Below are 21406 nucleotides of genomic sequence, written 5' to 3' on the forward strand. Positions count from 1 at the left end.
CCTTTGCCAACACCTGCATAATGATATCACCCTTCAGTTATGTCTAGGAATAGTTTTTAAAGACTTGGGAATGTGCTTATATAATATTAACTAAAATATGTCAAGATTACAGTATCTCAAATAAGTGAAATAAATATCATACGACTACACAGTGAGATAAAAAGGAATTTTATTCTTCGTGAATGAGAAGGAATCAAACAACTATCTACAAGGTGAAAACTAAACCTCAGCTGCAGAGAAGCTGAATGAGCTTTGCAGAGGTGGCCTGGTAATCTGTGAGCTGTCTTATCACCTACCTTGGCCTCCTGACTTCCTCTCTGCCAAAGCCCCTTTCAGGGAACAATAAATGCCACCATATGGCTGACTGCTAGCCACTGCCCATCAGGCCCAAACATTATTTTTAATCCCTCTGCTCTGGTAGATAATGGTTCCAAATTCCAGGACTGGAGCGATAAGGCTTCCCCCAAGCTGAGTCCCCAGGGCCAGACGTCATTTAGTGAGCCTGGGGCCTTGGATAACAGATAGCACTCTACTGCTCCTGTTAAATCTAATTTCTCCTGCCTCAGCTTGCCCTGTCTGGGCACCTCCAGAAGGATGGTGCCCTCACAGCCCATCTAGATTCTGAGGAGCTTTATCAGCACCTTGGGATTAGCATTCTATTTATATGCAAATAAGGACTTGCCTTCCTGGCTTGTGTATTAATCTCCACCATAAATTGTAGCTCTTCTGAATCTGGGGAGTTGTGGGATTGTGGGATATAAGGACAGAAGGTGACCTTATAGAATAAGGAGTCTTCATTTTAAAGAGGAAACTAGGGCTCAGGTGACCAAGTAGATTCCTCAGGGACATATTACTAGTGAGTGAGTCCAGACCAAATATTGGGATCCCCATGACCCATATTTTTATCCCTACCCTAGAACTCCAGTTCAACTGGAAAAAAAATCATAGATTAACATCAGTTCATCAATTATTCTGTGTGTGTGTGTGTGTGTGTGTGTGAGAGAGAGAGAGAGAGAGAGAGAGAGAGAGAGAGAGAGAGAGAGAGGCTGACTGACTCTGAAATGGAGGTTTTTATCCCCAAATCATTGGTTTCCAAACTGTGGGACTCACCCCCTTAAAGTGGAGATTGTGCTCAGTTAATAATAAATGTAGCTCTTCAATGAACTTCTTTTTTCAAAAGGCATTTTTATTATTTAAAGAACTGTAGAGGATGAAAGTATTGACCATTTTAATTTTGTGAGCAATCTCATTCCATTGATACTGTTAAATGAATTAAACAAGGAAGCCATCCAGCCCATGTGGATCTAATTCACCCAGCAGGTACATAAGGAAACCCAAATCTAAGTCTGTAAATGCCTAAAAGTTACAAAATTGAAAACGAAGGACAACCAATCACAGCCAATAAGGCTTTAAGCTGCAGCCGATCCATCATTTCCCTACTTTGCTTCAGCCTTTCCTGTGTAAGTCTCTCCTCAGCTCACAGCAAAGTGCTCCTAACCACTTCCACTTTGAAGCTGCCAGATTCCAACTGATTTTTGCTCAAATAAACTCTTAAAACTTTTACTATGTCTCAGTTTATTGTTTTTAATGATACTAAAAGTACAGATGCTATCAAATGAATGCCCAATAAATACTTTAATATAAAAGGAGAAGGAACCTCAGAATAAAAAAGATTAAGTTTTCTTACCACATTAAAAAGGTGGGGAGAGGGTAGACCAGGAAACTCTGGGAGATGTTGGCTAAGTCTGTTATCTTGACAGTGATGGTGTTAGGGGTGTTTGTGTATCTCCAAACTCATCAAATTATCCACATTCAATGAGCAGTTCTTTGTTTATCAATTATCTTTAAATAAAACGGGTTTTTTAGAGGTTGGTAAGAAAAGCTGTTTTAAGTCAAAAGGGAAAGGTGAAAGAGGGATTAAAATAGTCATTTGAAAAGGAAGGAAGGGAATAAGAATTGTGATTACTTAATAAAAAGGTAAGTCATTGTAATTGACATCCATGCAAAAAAAAATAGTAACAATGGCAAATGAGTCAGGTTCACCAACCCCACCTACTCTGACAGGACCAGAAAAATGCCTGGAGGCAAAAGCCAAGCACTCAGGCCTAGCCAGGAGCACAGAGAATAAACTTCCCATAAGTCTCTCCTAAACAGGGAGAGTCAGGAGTTCTTGCCACTGAGGGATAGCAACACCACCCAACCCAGAGGAGAAATCCTTACAGTCTGTGCACAGTTCTGGAAAAGAGCAGCCTGTTTGAGGCACAGCTGATAAACTCTGAGCTCAGCCTGACAGGCCTGGCAGAAAACTAATTTGGGGTGAGAATATTGGTAAATGCCTGTCTTTACCCCAAGCTCCAGAGTCATTTTTATTTTGGTGATCATGGCAAGATGCTTGGGAGTGAAATTCAAACGTGAGGCACGAGCCTTTAAATGGCGAGATGGGCGAGAAAACCTGAAACAGCCAACAGAAGGTATACAATAGGCCCACTGAGGGTGTCCCAAATGATCCAGGGGGTGCTCACAGAGGCCTAGTAGAGGTCACACTGGGTTCACACATGCAGTTTGCAAACTGTGATCCCTATGGGCATCCAGATCCCTATATTGACATGCTCGGGAGCTTTTATGTTTTTTTGTGCCAGAATGGGGAGGGGAAGTTTGCTTGTGCAAAGAAAAGAGATGAGGGTGAGATTGGGACAACATGGCAGGTATCCTCTCATATCCTGCCCACCCCTTTCCCATCTTACCCAGACTGGGTTTGAGCCTCAAGAAAGAGGTCTGAGGTCAAAGCATGAAGTTGCTGTGTTCAGGGACTAGGGGGCACCTTACAGAGAAGGACCATTCTAATTACTTTACATACAGGATATCATTTAATTTTGCAACTATCCTATGAGGTAGGTACTATTATTACCCATATTTTACAGATAAAGAAATTGAGTCACAGGGAAGGTAAGCAGTTCTCTCAAAAACACACAGCGAGAGACAGAGCCAAGATTCTAACAGAGATGCTCAAACTCTTAACCACTGAGCAACACTGCCTGGGCTACACTAGCACTGATGTTTCCGGGGCCTAGGTCACATAAGACAATTTGCTCCAGTCTTCCCGGAAACCCAAGGAAGTGAAGCAGAGCCGGATGTGGCATAAACCTTGGAGCAGGGACTGCAGTGGCCACTTGACCAGGAGTTCAGAGCAGACAGGGTGAGCCAAGAAGATGCCCCACACCCAGACACCCTCAGACATGCCCACTGCACCCTCCAAGGGAAAAGCAGGTACCTGGGTGTTGTCAAGGAAAAATAAACATTTAGGATGTAATAAAGGATTTATTTTTTTTTAGAAAGAAAGAAAGAAAGAAAGAAAGAAAGGAAGGAAGGAAGGAAGGAAGGAAGGAAGGAAGGAAGGAAGGAAGGAAGGAAGGAAGGAAGGAAGGAAGGAAGGAAGGAAGAAAGAAAGAAAGAAAGAAAGAAAGAAAGAAAGAAAGAAAGAAAGAAAGAAAGAAAGAAAGAAAGAAAGAAAGAAAGAAAGAACACACATTTATGCGAGCAAAGGAGGGATGGCAATCGGGGAGGCACAGATTCAGGTAACAACCTAAAATGTGCTCCGAAGGGAACATAAAAAGACAGGATTTATAATGGCAAAAACTACAAGTACTGTCCCCAGTTCTGCCTCTATGTAAATGAAGGGTGTTGGCTAGGTTAGCAGGGATTGGTTAGATCCATTACTTGAATGAAGGAGGCTCGCTGGTGAAACGGACTGGCTTTTTTTGGAGTGAAGAAGGCAGATGGCCTGGTTGCCATGGTGAGCTTAAAAGTTCAAGAGTTCACGAGTGGGACGTGCAGAGGCAAACTTCTTTATGGTCACCCTGCTCCAATTTTAGTTCCCTTGACATAAATGGCTCTTGGCAATTTCTGTTCACAGCATGCTCTGAAGACACGCGTTGGTGTCGATGGGACTCACGGGGCTCCCAGCTCTTGAACAAAAAGGTCAAAAACAGGAGAAAGAGAAGCCCCATATAGTGCTCCCCTTTACTCTCCCTCCAAATGACAAAACTAAAATAAGTTAGTAGAAAGTTTGATGGCCTTTATTCAACGGAGAAAAATCCATGGATGGGGGAGCACAGTGCCTCATAAGCTGTGGACACACTTCCTGAGGGATTTGGAGCAACAGTGAGTTTTATAAAGTGTTAAAAGAGACAACATGGAAATAGGGCAGGATTGGCTGGGAAGTCCTATTTCCCAAGGGAAGGTGAGCCAGCGAGAGCTGCATTGGACTGAGACTGGTGTGTTCTGTTTCCTTGGCAGGTGTTTCCCGTAAGTGCAGGTGACTTAGGTTCAGATTTGTGCCCTGGACCAGCCTCCATTTGAGATTCTTAAGTCGTTATCATAAAGTGAACTAACTACATCACCTCAGTAACATACTCAGAATAACCACCAAGCTCACTTAACCCAAAAGGCTTAGAAATACTCTCTGGGCTCCCAAACTGCAGTAGGAAAGCAGGCATTTGGTGGAATGGGAGATGTAAAACATGAAATGGTAGGTTGCATTTAGTCTTTAAAAGCGGCAGCCAAATCACTGTTCCTCCCCAGGAGTCTACGTTTCCCACCAGGTGTGGCAAATGTGCCTAGTTGTGGCCATCAGCAGACCACAGAGGCTGTTTTGGCACAGGGAGCTGGCAGGAGATGCCACCAGGGGAAGCCAGCCTCACCCCCCTCACCCCCCCAGGGGACATAGATAACAACACCTTTCCAATCTTGCTTTAATTAGGAGAAACCAGCTCCCACTTTGTCCTTCTTTGTGCCCCCAGAGAAAACTAACAAGTTATTACCCCTCCTCTGTCATCCTACAAGTTGCTGAACCTTGAAAGACCCCAGGGGCAGCTGCTGGAGCATTGCTTTGGGGGCAAGGCCACATTTAATTGCTTCACTCATGGAGGCTGGTTAATGGGGCCTTCAGTCTGTATTTAACTCCACAGCCCGTGATGGACTTCCCCTGTGAGAACCCGTGTACTAGTCCTCTGCACACTGTTTTATAACTGACTGGGGAAGATGCCCTCTCGTTCGGTAAATTGTATCTGACCTTTCCAGCCCAGAGGTAATTAATGTTTGTTCTCAACCAATGGGCAGATTCAAGGAAATACGGCTCCCATTAACTTGTGCTCAATTAAGAAAAATGCTCATCTGCCCCCATCACTTAAACGCTGCTCCCAAGCTGGGGCTGTGTGAATCACATGGCTAGAAGGACCGGGGAGGTCACGTAGCCAACTCTGGTGCTTTGGCCCAGCCCAGCAATGTTCAGACTCCTCCTAGTCCCCTCCAGTTCCCCCAACCAATCCACACCAACCTCCTATAGAACAAGAGGAATGATAACTAATGTTCCCTGGGGGCTTCCTCCACACCAGGCACTGCCCTAAACATCACATGAACTAACTCGCAAATGATGCAGATAAATCAGCTCACTTAGGCATGGCCACAAGAACCAACAAAAACTTGAGTATGGGTTCAAGTCTATTCTTAAAACCTACGAGCTGTGTGACCTTGGGCAAGTCACCAAGAAGAGACCACGTTCTTGCACAGGCATACCTCCTTTTACTGCACGTTGCTTTATTGCACTTCACAGATGTTCTGGTGTTTTTTACAAATTGAAGGCAAGGAGATTCCAAGATGGAGGCAGATTGAGTGGGAGCTACACTGACACTCTCCCAGAACCAAACTGGAATTACAAGTAAAATATAGAAAAACCATCCTGAATAATCAACAGCAATTGAAGACAAGCTGGAGAACACCTCATAACCAAGGGCAAAAGTGGAGACCACACAGAGACTGGAGGAAGTGGGGAGGCACAAGAGGGCTGGCTGGGCCCCCACAGGCAGCAGCTGAAGGTCTGGAGGGATAGCTCAGCTGGGGGGCGGGGGGTCCAGCTGAGAACTCTGGGGTCGAAACCCCAAGTTGGGCTTCCCAGCCTAGAACACCAGAGCTGAGAAAGGTTCCCACATAACAACTGACTGTGAAAAGCAGTGGGGTTTCTAGAAATGCAGGAAGCTTCTTAAAAGGCCAATGCACAAAGTTTCATGTGCAGCCACTCACCTTGGGCTCTGGCAGAGGGAGAGTAGAGTGGACTGGAGCTGTGTGAGAAGAATCCATGGATGTTGGCTTGGCAGATAGAGCTCAGAGGGCAGCCATCTGGATTCTTGTGCTGAGTCACTCCCCCAGATGGCAGAGGACATCATTCTCAGGCAGACATTTACCATCCAAGCAGCTTTTGCCTGGGAGGAATGAAATTGTCCCAACCATTGAAAACCTCTCACTTCACCCAGTGAAGTTTCTACACCCTGAGGCTCATTAAGAGACTGAAAAATAATCAGCTGCCCGAAGCTGTGGAGTTTCTACAGCCTGAGGCTCATTATGCAACTGAGGAGCAATCAGCCTCCGGGTGCTTTGACTCTTTGCCTGATTTGCTTCTGGACCCAGGGCTTGGAAAAGCAGACCTTGGTGTTCATCTTGGTCCTTTCCAAATGCACCCAGCCCCAGCAGAGGGAACCACAAGCTGTGGAGTGGAGAAAGCTTCAAACAAGGTACTCAAGGCCAGTCACAAACAGCATCTGACATTGGCCTGCACCAAAGACCAGCCAAAAGACTGGGAGTCCTAGCAGATCTACCTAATACATACAAACAAATCCAAACAGGCAACCAAAATGGGGACACAAAAAGACAAGCTCCAAATGAAAGAACAAAAGGATTCTCCAGAAGAAGAGCTAAATGAAATGGAGATAAGCAATCAGATATGGAGTTCAGAATACTAATCACAAGGATGCTCAACAGCATGAGAAAAGAAATGGAAACTATGAAGGAAATTAAGAATGACATAGTAGAGATAAAAAAAAAAAAATTGGAAGGAATGAACAGCAGATTAGGGGAAGTTGTGGATCGGATCAGCAAATTAGAAGACAGGGTAGAAAAAAATCACTCAAACAGAGAACCAAAAAGAAAAACTAATTTGAAAGCAGGAGGACAGTTTAAGGGAGCTGTGGGACAACATGAAATGTAACAATATTCATATCATAGGAAGGCCAGGAGATCTAGAAAGCAAGCAGAAATAGTGGCAGAAATGTTTGAAGAAATAGTGGCAGAAAACTTCCCTAACCAGGTCAAGAAAAAAGTCACACAAGTTCAGGAGGCACAGAGTCCCAAGCAAGAACCCAAAGAGGCCCACGCCCAGATAGATCATAATTAAAATGCCAAAAATTCAAGACAAATAAAGAATATTAAAGGCAGCAAGAGAAAAGCAATTCATTACGTACAAAGGAGCTTCCATAAGGCTGTCAGCTGACTTCTCATCAGAAACTCTACAGGCCAGAAGGGAATGGCATGAAGTGTTCAAGGTAATGCAAAACAAGGATCTGAAACCAAGACTACTCTATCCAGCAAGTCTATCATTCAAAATAGATGGTGAAATAAAGAGTTTCCCAGACCAAAAAAAAAAGGCTAAAGGAGTTTATCACCACCAAACCAGCAATGCAAGAAATATTAAAGGGACTACTGAAATAAGAAGTTGAAATAGAGAGAATGAGAAACATAGGCATAAAGAAATAAAAAGGCAATAGATAAGTACCTATCAATAATAACTTTATATATAAATGGATTAAATGCTCCAATCAAAAGACATAGGGTAGCTGAATGGATGAGAAAGCATGACCCAAATATATGCTGTCTATAAGAGACCCATCTCAGAACAAAAGACTCACACAGGCTGAAAAATAAAAAACAAAAACTTCTGGAGGACTTTAAAGGAGAGATCACCAGCAATACAGTCATAGTAGGGGACTTTAACACCCCATTGATTTTACTGGATAAATCTTTCAGACAAAAAATCAACAAGGAAACAGTGATTCTAAATGACACACTAGATCAGATGAATTTAATTGACATTTACAAAACATTTCACCCCAGAGCTTCAGAATATGCATTTTCCTCAAGTGCACATGGGACATTCTCAAAGGTAGACCACATGTTAGGACACAAAACAAGTCTCTACAAGTTCAAGAAGACTGAAATCACATCAAGCATCTTCTCGGACATTTACACCTTGGAATACTATGCAGCTGTTAAAAAGAAAGATCCCTTACCCTATGAGAGAACATGATGGGACCTGGAGAGTATTACACTAAGCAAAATAAGTCAGCTAGAGAAAGAAAAGTATCACATGATCTTACTCATATGTGGAATCTAATGAACAAAATAAACTGATGAACAAAATAGATCCAGAGACGTAGAAGCATGGAACAGACTGACAAATCTCAGAGGGAAGGCAGAGGTGGGTGGGGAGAGATTAACCTAAGAACTTCTATGCATATATGCATAACCCATGGACACAGACAATAGTGTGGTGAAGACCTGTGGGCAGGGGTATGGAGGGAGGGTATCAATGAGGGGAAAAGGGGACATTTGTAATACTTTCAACAATAAAAATAAATTTTAAAAAATAAAATTAACATAAAAAATAAATTGAAGGCAAGACACTCCACCAGCAAAAATATAATGACTGGCTTTATTGAGGTGGTTTAGAGTTGAACCCACAATATCTCTGAGGTATGTTGGTACCTGATCAAAGCCAAATAGTAATAAGGTAAATTTCTGGGGTAGATGTCTCAATGGGGGAGTTCCCTTCACTTTGTTCCCTTTCCTCAGACTACACCCAGGCAACCACTCCCAAATTCTGGTGATTGGTCAGCAAGGACATGAGAAAAATGAAAGAAAAAAAAGATCAGCCCAAATCCATCACCATCCTTGAAAATAACACCTGTGATGTCATGTTTGTACATCTGTAAATTGGAGCTAAAAATAACCAATTGTACGGGTGTTAACTGGAAGTCCTTTATGGAGGACAATTTACTAATATGTCAAAATTTCAAATACCCATATCTGTTGACCTAACAATTCTACTTCTAGGGCCATATTCTAAAGAATGGGGAAGGGTGGAGAATGTGTGTACAAGATTATTTATGGCCATTACATCTGTGCTAACTTAAGACTGGAAACAATCTAGACAGGGACCTAAGTAAATTATGTTATAGTTATACAATGGAATTTTATGTAACTATGAAAAATAAAGGCAGCTTTAACTAAATTTAAATGGAACAATCTCCAAGATATTTTTTGAGCTGAAAAAAAAAAAGCATGGCGTTATTGGTATATTTTTAAGGAACATCTATACTCATTTGCTCATATATACATAGTATATGTTTATAAGGAAATCAACAATCTGATAATACTATCTCTGGTTAAAAACTTATGGCGGCTTGAGGTCAGGAGTGAAAGAAATTTTTATTTTTTCTCTATAAACACATCTTTGAATATTAAACTTGTGCCATGGGAACGAATTGGATGGGGCTTGTTCAACCAGTTGAAGGTGGGCCACATTCAATCAGTCGAAGGCCTTAAGTAAAAAAGATTGAGATTCCCCCCAAGGAAGAGAGAATTCTGTCTCAGGACTGCCTTCAGACTCAAGACTATGACATCAACTCTTCCCTGGGTCTCCAGCCTGCTGGCCTACCCTGCCGATTTCAGACATACCAGCCTTCTACAATTGCATGAGCCAATTCCATAAAATAGTGAGAGAGCTAGAGCTAGAGATGATGGAAAGAGATGCACTGGTTCTGTTTGTCTGGAGAACCCTGACTAATACGCCGTCATAGGGATGGCTCCTGTCACCACACATCACATAGCACACAGCACTCTTGGTGTAGCCTCTGCTAACCTCTTATTTATCGGTGTGTGTATGTCCAGTCCAGCTAGCTAGGCTGTAAGGTCTTTGTGAACAGGCACTATGTCTCCATCATCAGTGTGTTTCCAACATCCAACAGAGAAGCTACACTAGGAACAAGAGCCCACTAAAGATGTGTTGTTGAAGGAAGCAGCACTTTTAGTGACAACACTGGGTCCTGATGCTAAATGTTTGGGTTTCGTTCACACACTGATCAGCATCCAAATTGGCTCATCAAAGAGGAGGAACATGAAGGAAAAAGAAAGTAAAGAGGAAAAACAACCCTTGCCAGTTGTTTCCAATTACTAGGACACTTTGTTTTACATGTTTCTTCTCACACAGCCACCTAAAGACTTGTCCAAGGCAGTTTGTTGTTCACAATTAATGGAGCAGGCCACAGCAGGGAAGTTTCCACAATGCGAGACTCAGCCTACACTGTTTTAAAACTGAAATCAAGAATTCTCTTTTGAAATGCAATATATTTAAGTAGAATAAAATATAAAGAAAAATATTATGTGTGATTATCACTCTCCATTAGACTCCAAATGGCTATAGAATTTCATTGCCCATTTTAAAAGAGGAAATTGTGACCCTCAACTCCAGGATCAAAACACCGTTCCTGAAAATCAGACTGAATCCTAGGTTAGAAACCTCTGCAGACATCCTTCACATGTTTTTTATCATTTGCAAGGATTAAAGGATTACGAGATTACAAGATAAATTCATCTTCGACAAGTCATCTGAATCCTTATGTGAATAAAGAACTAATCGGTTTAGTTTCCTGATCAATAAGATTATTTTCAATGAGCACCAACACCAACAACTCTGTGCCCCTGGGAGAACTGATTTATACGCACGTCAAATGGAGATTTTCTTTTACTTCCTGTTTTCACTGTTCTGCCTTCAGCTGTCAACCCAGAGCTTAGAGGTCCCCCCCCCCCCCCCCAGAGCAAGAAGGAAGAATAGTCTGAGGCCTTCAGAGGTCATCCTTGAAAGCAGGAAACACTCAGCTTTGACCTGCTCTGTTGAAATCAATATAACGTGGCTTAGAGAAAGGAAGTAGGTGGTGGAGTACAGTTACATCAATATTTTTCTTTATTATATAATTTGCATTAAATTCTGTTACAAGACAAGAGGATTAAATTGACCATGAGAAAGACAAAAAAGGAGCATCCAATGAATCATACCCCAAATAAATTCTAATCAACACTACAGGATTTGTGGTGCAGACTTAATTTTCTTTTAATACAGTTATCTTATTTCTTTCCATTCTAGGTTATGTGGAAAAACACAGCATGAAGCATAAAGAAGGGAACTATGACCTGTTAGTCCCACCACCAAAAAAACGCAACTATTAACGTTAGCATATTTGAGCACAATAGTTTCTCTGTGTGTGTGTGTGTGTTTTATATATGTGTTTATTGATTTCAGAGAGAGGAAGGGAGAGGGAGAGAGAGAAACATCAGTGATGAGAGAGTCATTGATCAGCTGCCTCCTGCATGCCCCTCACTGGGCATGTGTCCTGCCTGACCAGGGATCGAACCGCCATCCCCTGGCTCATAGATTGGCGCTCAACTGCTGAGCCATGCTGGCCGGGCTCTCTATGTGTTTTTTATATAATTGTGAGTCTTGCCTTTCCACTTAACTCTATAACACAATAACTGCCTATGTTATTATAACACCCTTTTCCTTGTAGGGGCTCATGTTATCCTCATTTTTGACATAAAGCTTTTTTCTAAGGCCCCAGAGCCAGTGAACAATAGAGCTAGGACTCTAACCCACCTCCAAAGCCCATACTCTTCCCGCTGTGTCCAAACACCTTAAAAAGAGTTACCCCTTTTGACCCAGTAAATCACCTTTGGGGAGTCTGTATGGAATCTGAAATGTACAAGATGAGTCTGGGACATCTTGAAATGCAGAAAAGCAAGAAACTATTAAAGACTAACTAGGTCATGTCAAAAGACAGCCAACTTGAAAGAGATCCCATCAGTCAAAATGGCACAATATGATTATCAAAAAGAATAATACTCAGACTCAATTAAAATAATAAATTTATAAAAAATTCATGTGTGCCTAATGATACTTTCTAAAAAACTTGTAGGTTGTTAGAATACCAACTCATTACTCTGAAAATTGATAAATATGTAGAAAGAATCAAGAATTTATCCTGCCTTTCCTATACAAATTGTATTTCAGGGCAGCCTAATAGTTGATGAGGGAAAATTCTTTATAGAAGAACTACGGCTAATTAATGCAGAAGGAACGACAGGGAGGAAGGCATCTCATTTTCCAGGGAGACGCTGGATCTAGGCCATGGTTGTCAGGGAATGCTTCAGGCCCAGGTGGAATGTTTACAAGGAACTCGCAGAGGATGGGGCATCCCGACACCACCTGGACTGTCCACTGACGTTACTGAAAGTAAGGTGACCAGACAGCGCGAGCTCCTGACACGACTCAACAGGGAGTTCACAGGAGAAGAAATAGCACGGCCTGAAAAACCTTTGAACTTCAATCGAATCAAGCCTTGGACCTAACCTTGTTTATAGAAAACACAGAGAACAGAGGAACCAGTTAAAAACATCACGGAAAAACAATGGTGCAATTCTAGAATAGGGGACATAAAGGACAGATAATCTGATTTCTCCGACAAATTCAATGGCCGGGGAGGGAGCAGGAACTATGCAGACTAAACTCCGCAAGAGATGTGGTGACCGTGTGGCTTAGGGACTTCACTGGTTCTTATTATTTGAATAACCAGGGGTTAAAAAAAACAAATTTAAGACAACTGGGGACATTCGAATATGCATTGAGTATTAGAGTTTAAGATATGATTTATTGGGTGTGAGAACACCCAGGTGGTCATTTTTTTAGTCTTCCTGCTTAAATGCATGTAAAGGACTTTATGAGGATAATGACGCAGTGCCTGGCTTTTCTTCAAATATTCCAGGAAAAAATGTGTGTGTGTGTCTGTGTGTGTGTGTGTGAGAGAGAGAGAGAGAGAGAGAGACAGAGACAGAGACAGAGACAGAGACAGAGAGACGGGAAGGGACAGGAGGTGGAGATGGGTAAGTGAAACAAGATTTGCAAAGTGTTGCTAGCCTTTGAAGCTGAGTGATGAGTGCATGAAGGTTCCTTACACTAGTCTGTCTACCTTTGTGGTTGTGGAATATTCCGTAAATAATCTGAGAAAAAAATTGGCAGAAAAACCTGCTCCCTCTGCCTTTTGCCGATTTCTTATCTGTATCTGAAATGCAACACTGCGCGTATTATCTAGTTTTGACTAGTTTTGAAATTGACGATTAAAAACAGATAAGTCATCCTCTATGTTCTTTCGGTACCCAACGCTGCCACCAATTTAAATAGAAAGAGCGTGAAAACTATTAATTTCAGACAGAAATTCGGTGAATTAAAAGATCTATGATACGCTCAGTGAACGTGTCTTTCCTGTCTCAAAGAAATAATTTGGAGATGGAAAGAGAACATAAATCCTGCAGATCAATTGTCTGTGATCTTCTTGAACGAGGTTAAGGTGCTGATTTTTCCCCCCGAAAATCCGATGCTGCGGGGAACAAAGTGAAACAAAATTGTGAGTGGAGTGAGAAGAAGAACCGTCGGGACAGCCCCGCTGCTCCAGGGACACAGAGAAGCAGCCCAGCAGCATGCAGGGGTTAAAAATAAGCCCATCCACCATATGCCCACACACATTCCATATAATGACAGCTGGGGATCTAATTTTAAAAACACACTACATTTTCGAAATACTTCAGAAGCATCTATCTAAACAATGGATTAGAACGTGATTGAAAAATAAATAATTGAAACGCCACAAGCTCCCTGAAGGAAAGATGCGAGGTGGAGAGCCTTCCCGTAGAGACAGAGCCCTTTATGTTCAGCAAAATGGTTTCTGCTGAATGAAACTACTGAATATTTTAATTTTCAATTTGTGAGAAGAAAATTATTTACTGTTACTCACCGGTTTGTTCTAAACCCAGAATTACAACTGGGACAATAAAGGCATTTATACGAGGCTCCAACCAGAGCGCACGCTTAGGGAGCTGGAAGGTGGCACGCAGGGCGTCACCGGGAGCGCTCTCGGGAGCACACCCGCGGAGGCCCGGGCGGCGGGGTGGGCGCAGGCGCAAGCTGAGCTGAGGTGCAGTTGCAAAGAGCTCTTAGCCAGCTCCCCAGGGAAAGGGAAAGGGCCCTTTCAGAGTTCTCCTCGTGGAGGCAAGCATGCAAAGCCTTCCTATCTGCACCTATGTCCATCTCTAATGAACTGCAACCTTGGGCCACCCCTGGGCAGGACTCCCTGATGAGTCCCTGTGCAGCAGTCAGAGCCAGCGCTCTGACTGCTTCGGAAATGAATGCCCATCTAGTCCTGACTGGGCGATCTAGGGAGTAAGACTCTCCATCCGTTACAGTCCCCTTGAGCCTCTCGGATCTAATATCTTCATACACTTTCATCCCCCTGAAACCAGTTCCATATGATTTTGAATGATCCCTTTTTCTGGGGAAGCTTCTAAGAGAAAGGTTCTGGGGTAAACGACAGTCCTTGCCACTGTAGCTGGTATCATCTCCCTCTCCCACCGCCCTTTCTAGGTTCCCCACACCCTAGAGAGCACGCCTGCCAGTCTGGCTGCTTACCTGATGGCGTGACCCCTATTCTCATTCCTGAGTGTTCTGAGCCCTAGGTCCCCATGAAGACATGGCTAGGTGGTCAATGGCCAAATTCAAGCCACTGCTACTATAATTGCTCTTTTACCATCAAAATTGGACAAGGCAGTGCCAAGAACAACCCAGGGAACCTCCTGCGCAGATGTGGCTGCAACTAGGCAGTAGCTGTACCTTAAAGTTTAATGGACTCCTTGCTGTCCACCCGGATAGAAGCAGTCTCTCTCTGGGGACCAGGACCCAAGAGGCGCAATGTGCAGCCACAAGGAAATACAAATTTCCCAAGCACATCATTGGGAGTAATGGTAAGTGGGGCCAGGCCTACTTCCAATTCTTATTTAACAGACCTATTGGGAGCACAGCATTATATAATGGCCACTGATTTAATGTCACCTCATCCTCACAGGGTATCATCTCCAGAGTGTCACCTGAGTTGTGGTTTCAAAAGGCTGTATTGGGCAGGCAGCTTCTGGGTGCGTGGTGTAGTGTGGGGGAATCCAGTGGGTCCCACGGTCATAGATGCCCAATGTTGCTCTTCCTCTGCTATTATCATGAGATCTTTGGCCTGGGGTTACATCCTGTAGGTTCGTTCCCATGTCAGTTTATCAAATAATATATTCGCTCATGGATGGTGGTGGTGGCTGAGTCCCTATGGGCAGAAAAAAGCAAAGCCACTTCTCGAATATGTGCCAGTTGCAGTCAAGGAACATCACTGCTTCTTCCAGATGGAAAGGGGCCTAATGTAGTCAAGTTGCTAACAAGTATCTGGTTGCTCTCCTTAGGAAAGGATGTTGTAGTGGGGCCTCGGTGTTGGTTTCTGCTGCTGGCAGATTGGATATTCAGTAGTGGTAATAGACACATTGGGGAACTTGTTGACTTTATGGCAGTCTGCTCTCAATTATCAGGACCCCTGGTTTTGATGGAGGCAGAATGGGGAATTAAACGAGGACATGATGGGAACCACCACCCTTGCAGTATTGAGAGTATTCAAGGTGGCAGAGCTGAACTGGAGCCAGCAGGTTGGAAAAATTATCTTACATGTTTTTATTAATCTTTCTTACATGTACGTTTAGCTCACACTTATTTCAATGTTTAACATTAGAAGTGTTTGGGGTCTTTATCTGGAAATTGGTGATGTTTGTGTGACCATAAGATGATGTAGGAACTTAACTCTTGTTTATATCAATTAGCCGATGGTAAAATCCGTTTGGGTTCATCATATGTTGTTTTGCTTAAAGTCAAAGCAAACTTTTCAAGAAACTACTGATGACATTGAGGGCTTACTGAACCTAAAATTACCACTTTCCTTGAACCTCTCAAATACCCAGATCCTGCACCCACCAATGCACTCCCTCCCAGTTGTCTCCCCAGTTGAAAGTTTTAACAGCTGCAGGGCTACAGCATACCCAAGGCTACCAGTACTCCTCCCCCCTGAGTGATGGTGTCCTCACTGGCCACGGGCCAGCTGGTGACCCAGTTCCAGAACTCATTTAAGAGCCTCCTTCCTTGGACCATTCCTGGCACCAGTGGTTGTAGTTATGCTTCCCAGAAAAACAAACAGGACTTTTATTGGGGAGTGCATTTAGGATTGATACCTACAAAGAAGAGAAAAACCGTTGGGCTTTGGGAGTTGAACAATGATACAGTTGCCCGCAATCCCATGGAGAGTTCTGGATCTGGGAAAGCCTTCGGAGTTGACCTAATCAAGGCAAGGGGGTGGGGCACGGGATGCAGGCTGCCCCCGCAGAGGGGAGTTGGCCTTGGGCAGGGCAGCTCCCTTCTGCTGAGGGCCATTCCTGGATGTCTTGTGGGAGACTTCAAAGGCCAGCACTCCTGGCAGCTGGGGGAATGAGGGCCTCAGTCCTGGAGGGCAGATCTGGGTACATACTGGTACAGATTGTGTAGCTGAGTTCATGTATCCATGGCATAAAGGTCAGATAGGTGTCCATGAGCCTGGTGTTTACTGTCCCTCCCTAGTTACTTGGGATCTCAGTAAAAGCCCTGGGTTCAGCTCATTGTGATTGCAATTGTTTCTAAAGGACTCCAGATAATGAAGGCAATAAAATTGCAGTGGTTTATTGTCTATAGAAACATTGAAACCACTCTGCCAGGTCACATAGAAGGAAAGGGAGGGAGGGAGGGAGGGAGGGGGGGAGGGAGGGAGGGAGGGAGGGAGGGAGGGAGGGAGGGAGGAAGGAAGGAAGGAAGGAAGGAAGGAAGGAAGGAAGGAAGGAAGGAAGGGGGGAGGGAGGGAGGGAGGGAGGGAGGGAGGGAGGGAGGGAGGGAGGGAGGGAGGGAGGGAGGGAGGGAAAGACAAAGAGAACATGCAAGAGAGGGAGTAGGGAGAGGGAGGGAGGAAAAAAAGAAGGAAAGGAAGAAAAATCAAAGGATAAAAACCAAGTCTTCCCAACTCACTGCAGCAGCCATTTCTGTTTAACTAAATAAAGATCCATAGTACAAAAAGTTCCTCTTTCTACCTCCTTGCCTTTTAACAAACAACATTTGCTGCTTTTTGGTGTGGCTGGGAGGGGACATTTTAATACTATGATGCCGAATTAAAGGATTCTACAACAATTAAAAATACATATGTATTTAAGTTGGAATCAACAAAAATAAAGTGCCTAGTAATGTGTGTGGCATGTACAGGTCCAAATAAATGTAACTTATGTCCCCCTAAACTCAGAATAATAGTGTAGGTAGAGGAAGAAAATGTCCTTTTAAATTATTTTCTCTTTGTAGCTGCAAATTATTTTAAATCCCCCCCAAAAAACAGTAACTGAAGTGGTTTGTCACGATTCACAAGCCTTGCCATAAACCTGTGCCATTTCAAATTCTGATTAATTCTTCACAAGTTTACTTCCAGGTACCTGTAATCCTTTTACATTACTCAACATTAATTCATAGCAGGACTTTTATCTCCAAACAAATTCAGGGTTTATTTCTCTGTGAAATTCTGTAAAATGGAGATTCTGAGCATGAAACAGTCAGTTTGGGCTCTTGTTTATAGATTTTTAAATGTGTTCAATTTCCATCCCTGTGAACGTAGTGGGGAATTGATTTCATTGGTATCTGAAATATATCATCTCATCTATCTTAATTCTTCAGAAAATTAGATTCTTGTCTAGATGGACTTTCAAAAAACTGAAGACAAACTCTCTATACATTCATTAAGACATTCATTTTTTTAAAAACACAATACAAGACATTTGTTATTGGGTTCATTTTCAAACACACACTCCACATGTCTTAACTTCCTCTCCCCACACAAATGTAATAAATGTTTGGACTTTAATTTGTAGGCAACAGCCAAAGAAAGGAAGTCAGAGGCTACTGCTCTAACCCTGGGGTCCTATAAAGCTGGTTGAAAGGCAAAAGCTAGACAAGATGTTCCTGGATCGTGAGATGCCTGCTTCTTGCTCGTGGGGTTGAGAGAACTGAATGAAACTGCACGGGCACATCCTAGTTTAGTGTCGGCACAGTAGCTTTTGGTAAGATCTACAATCCCTTACTCACAGTCCAAATATCCCCAGAGCTCTGAACACTGAAAGGTTGTTTGTAAATCATTTGGTATTCAAACCCGGCCTGAACAGACACAGGCTATTTCCAGGCCTTGGCGTTTGTGGAATATGTTCCTCTCCAGAAACAGTGATGTGTTCGATTATCAGGTGGTCCTCTAGGCCCCAGGGAGGTCTAACATTACATACAGTATAGGCAAAGTATTAACTTTTTAAAACCCCAAATTTATGTATCTCTGAACACACCTGACTTTCACAAGAGCTGCCCTTGATCGGGCATCCTGTCCTCTGTGTGTCAGCACCTGGTGGGCACCTTGTCTCATAGATTTTGGAATTCCTACAGTGTCTCTGCAAGGGATTTGTAACTAGCCCTATTTTAGATGAGGAATCTGAGACAGAGAGAAATAAAGCAACTTGGCAAAGGTAAAGAACTACCGGGGCCAAATAAGATGGCACCCCAGCCTCTGACCACACAGCCACTGTTCCTGCACACCAGGCTGGGATTTACTTGAGGAAACACTATTTTTTAAGGAGCACTTAGTATTCAGCCAAGACACTTACCCCGTGTACTGAGAGGCAGGTAAATGTAATGCAGTAGTTCTCAAAGTGTGATCTGGGAACCCCTGGGTGTCCAGAGACCCTTCCAGGGGTTTGCCAAGTCCAAGCTATTTTTATAATAATATTACGATGGCTTCTAGACTCTTCACCCCTGTTCTCCTTCCATTAAGTTACAGTGGTGTTTCCAGTATCTCTAGGACGTGTGTCATATCAGAGGAAGCACACATACCAACCCAGCTGTCTTTTGTGAAGCTGGATGTGAAAGATAATTGCAAAACCGCAAAGCCAATTCATTCTTCTCACTATAGATTTTTTTTAAAAGGAAATATAGTCATTTTTCATAAAAACATATTAATGTTAACATGTAATGATTTTATTATTTTTAAACAAACTAACATTTGAAAATTTTCTCCATCTTTATTTCTAATACAGTGTATATCAGTAGTGCAACTAACAAAAGCAAAAGTTCTGCAGGACCCAGTCCTCAATACATTTAAAGAGTGTAACGGAGATCTGAGATGGGAAGACTGAAGAACTCCTCGTGTAGTGGTTAAGAGTGTGGACTCTGGAGGTGACTACCTAGATTCATATCCCGACATTGCCACTTACTAGTTCTAGAGCCTTCTTCATGCCTCAGTTTCCCTGCTTGTATAAACGGAAATATTGCCTACTTTAGAGTTGTTCCTAAGACTAAATTACTTAACACATGCAATGCACCTACAACAATACCTGGCACATAGCTATTTGTTTTTGCTTTATAGTTACTAATTTTTACCTATTATATATTTTTGTGTTTATTTCCAGGGAAAATTCCCCCAATTTTTAAGATGAATAAAAAACACATACTACAAATTATCCAGAGTTCACTCACTTGAATTAGAACTAGCAAAGGCACCTTAGAAGAAGAGTCATGCTTCAAGCATAAGAGTTATAATAGTTCCATTTATTGTTATTGTTAATTTAATATTCTCTTTATCTGGCACTAAGCATTATAAAAGTTTCTTCAGAGAAAACCCAAACCCCTCGCCTTTATAAGTAGAGTCTTATTTTCCACATTTGCAGATGCTGAGTTAGAACAGGGGTAAGCTTGGGCAGGGCGACGTGTCTGAGACACATCACTCCAGCGAAAATGGTACTTGAGGATGAAATACCAAATGTAGTAATTAGTAATAAAAGGGAGTAACATAACGAATGCCTTGAATTCAGGATTTAGAGGTCATATTCAATAAAATCAACATTAAAGGTTTAGGAAACAGATTTGATGTTTTTGTTTTAATGCTCTTCTTATAGTTTTAGGTATATGCTAAATATAAAGGTGTTCTTTCCTCAAAAGAAATGCATGATGTTTGCTCAGCATATAGTTCATACTAACAGGTTTTTTGAAGGAGTTGAAAAGGCTTGACTTTGCAGAGTAGTCGTGACCGGCATGTACTCTGGGAGGAGAAATAGGTTTTTCCTGGCCTGTCAGTTTCTGATGTGTAGCACAGAAGAGTCATCATCCATTCCCCAGCACCCAGGGCCAGCCCACAATGATCGATAAATTATTACTCAGACATTCAGATGTTTGCAGCAGTATTAACAAGCTGACCAAATCTTCTAATCTCCATCAATTTTGATGTCATAAATAATGTGCTGATTGCAAATGAGGCTAAATGAAATGTGTATTCTTCAAAGCACTTATAAATTTCTCTAGACTGACAGATTATCTTGCAAAAAAGTCTGCACTGAGTTGGCCACACAGCTGGTCTCCTGCGTAGGAATTATTGTGAATTCCAAAATAATACTGTCCATTGGGATCTTAAAAGAGTTTAGAAATAACTAAGGTGGAGGGGAGCAGCTTAACAATTATGAATCCACAAATAACCAAAATTGGTGGGGGGCAAAATTCGTTCGTGTCCTAGGCAAGAAAAGGTGGTATTTCCTTTCATGTGTGTAATGTTTGTTATTTATGTGTGTGTCATGTATGTAACATTGATGTAAACATTAGATGCCATGTATTTCTAGATTTAGAACAAGATTCTTTCAGGGCTGCTTCAAATTTCATGAACTTGAGTAAATGTTTACAGCACACTAAGCGTGCTCCTTAGGATAGATGATGCCCAGGATTTGTATCAGGGTGTTAAAATATTAAGAACGTTGGACCAGAAATCACCATCTCTGGCTTCCTTTCATGTCTCCTTAGACAAGTTACTGACCTTCCTTGAGTCTATTTCTTTATCTGTAAAATATAAATGCTACCTATACCTAACTCACAATGGAGGAAAAAAAATGTGCATGAAAGCACCTCATACTCACTAGAACACTAGCTCACACCCAGCAAAGCAGGAAGAATAGGTTGAGCCTGCATCCAGTCTGCAGACATGCAGTGCAAACAACCAATACGGCCACCAGTAACATGCATGGAGAGGGAATAGATTACGTTCTCTCACGTTTAATCTGTCTTTAAAAGTGTACAGTTCATTGGCTTTTAGAAAACTCACAGAGTTGAGCTACCATCACCAAAATCAGTGTTGATCCCAATCTTGATGTCTCAAGCTAAAGACAGACACATAAACTTGCAGGGACCCTGTGGTCCTGAGATTACCCCCAGGAAGAGATTCCACAGTCATGGCCAGCCGGTGGCAGCAGCCAGTGCCGACTTAGTACCGATGAACCTTTAATACCATTACTCTGGTAGCCACTGTAATAGAAATATCCATAGGGATTGGATTACAAATTCTGATTTAGCAAAACAAGATAATTTTGGATTAATTTTAGATTTAATAAAAAAGAATTGTAAATAATAAAAATTTGGAGAAACAAAAGAACTATGTCAACAATATATTGTAAGCAGGGACATATAAAATACTCAAGCATGAAGTGAAGGACACCAGCATTCCCTAGGTCTTAAGCTTGTGCCTTTGTTTGG

The sequence above is a fragment of the Miniopterus schreibersii genome (genome assembly GCF_964146895.1).
Source record: "Miniopterus schreibersii genome assembly, chromosome: 3".
NCBI lineage: Eukaryota > Metazoa > Chordata > Mammalia > Chiroptera > Miniopteridae > Miniopterus > Miniopterus schreibersii.